The sequence below is a fragment of the Ambystoma mexicanum genome, chromosome 7q, assembly GCF_040938575.1.
Source record: "Ambystoma mexicanum isolate Mex_15411 chromosome 7q, UKY_AmexF1_1, whole genome shotgun sequence".
Classification (NCBI taxonomy): Eukaryota; Metazoa; Chordata; class Amphibia; order Caudata; family Ambystomatidae; genus Ambystoma; species Ambystoma mexicanum.
In genome coordinates this window covers 481,375,472-481,377,180 of record NC_090941.1, presented here as the reverse complement: position 1 = coordinate 481,377,180, position 1,709 = coordinate 481,375,472, and the positions used below count along the sequence as shown (strand labels likewise).

Sequence of the window (1,709 nt, the reverse complement as noted above, 5' to 3'; positions counted from 1 at the left end):
AACCCCCCCCATAAATAATTTTAAAAAAATTCAATGGGTTTTTTCATTAAAAGAATCCTGGTAAAAAAAACCAGCGAAAAAACATCCCACAATAAAATGACATGGAACCCTTTTTAGAGGGACAAGTGGCTTTCAGCCAAACGTGATTGAGTATTAACAGGTCTATGATGCACTCAGATGTCCGGGCTGCACACACACTACACTGAACGGATCAGTGCGCTTCTACCCTTCACTGGCAGGTGTGGTTAACCTGCTTAACCCCATTTATTATAGGGATTGGGAGTGCAATTATATCCCAGGAACGAGGGATTCCCAGTAAGTGCGGGTGATAAGCTTGTGTGGGATGTGTCCCTGCTCTTTGTACACACTGCCCGTCGCTACTAACGATTGGATGGTTAAGTGAGGTCCTTGGATCGGCCCCGCCGGGGTCTGCAACAGCCCTAGTGGAGAAGATGATCAGACTTGACTATCTAGAGGAAGTAAACGTCGTAACAAGGTTTCCACAGTTGAACCACCAGAAGAATCATTAACGGTGGAGCAGCTGGAGGGGGAGTCGCAGGCTTGATGTTGGTTGTGTGCCAGATGAGCACACCCACAGCCCGGGGCATCCCCCGAGCTATAGTCTAGCCAGCAGAGCAGTCTGCGTCCCGGGCATGTGGGGGAGCAGGTGCTGGGGCCAGGATCCCTTCCCCTGAGGGGTCGCAGCCGAGCTGACAGATGGGTATGTCTGCAGGTATTGCACAACCGAACAAGAGAACACCTCCACTTATGCACAAGAGAAAGAAGAGCCCAAGATGCCCCCTCTTCAAGCTTAATCCAAGCCACTGGGCCGGTTGGGGGCCCAGTCTCTGACCCCTGCCCCACCAGTGGGTGGGTGGGTCTTGATGGGACCCTGATCTGCAGGAATGTCCTGAGTGGGGGCAGCTGGGAGCTGAGGGATACCTGGCTGTTCTCAAAGGGCGCGTCCCCAGGCGCATAGAGCCTGGCACGCCAGGTGAGCTTAGCCATGGTGCAGCCGGGCCTACTTGATGAGCGAGCGTCGAGGTCCGGCGCCCCACCACCATGGGTGAGCTATGGACAGGTTTACTGGTGTAGTGTGTGAACCTCCCTTGTCTCCGGGTACCTAGAGCTTGGCCCTGTGTGGCTGGGCTGTGGTTTGAAGACACTTTCACCCGCCCAGCCTGTCCTGCACCCGTAGGTTGGGGTGACGTCTAAAACTTGGCTGTGACTCTTGGCGGTGGATCACTCGGCTTGTGCGTCAATGAAGAACACAGATAGCTGCGAGAATTAGTGTGCATTGCAAGACACATTGATTATCGAAACTTCAAATGCACATTGGGGCCCTGGGCTCCTGCTAGGGCTATGCCTGTCTGAGGGTTACTTGAATGTCAGTCTCCCCAGGGTCCATGCCCAGGGCGCGCTCGGGCCATTGCTGGGACCCCCTTTCCTTCATCCCCCTAAGTTCAGATGCTGAACGCAGCACTGTCAGAGGATTACTGGGCATGGAATGGAGGCTTGTTGCCAGCCTGTTCTGGCCTCCCCGTTTCCCCCATCGTGGGGTCAGGAGGGAAATGCACCCATTGTGACCCAGTGGTGGTGGTGTTTGTGACCTAAAACCTGACACACCTCCCCACCCTGGCCAGCTGGCCGTGCTGCATGTTGTGGTCTGTTGTGTCCCACGGATTCCTGCACGGTATGGCCCTGGAGCA

At 54.9% G+C, this 1,709-nt stretch overlaps 1 pseudogene; it reads left to right on the top strand.

Moving 5' to 3' along the window:
* The first annotated feature begins 1,226 nt into the window (after positions 1-1,226).
* LOC138529138 (5.8S ribosomal RNA) lies at positions 1,227-1,380 on the top strand (annotated as a pseudogene).
* Positions 1,381-1,709: the final 329 nt, after the last annotated feature.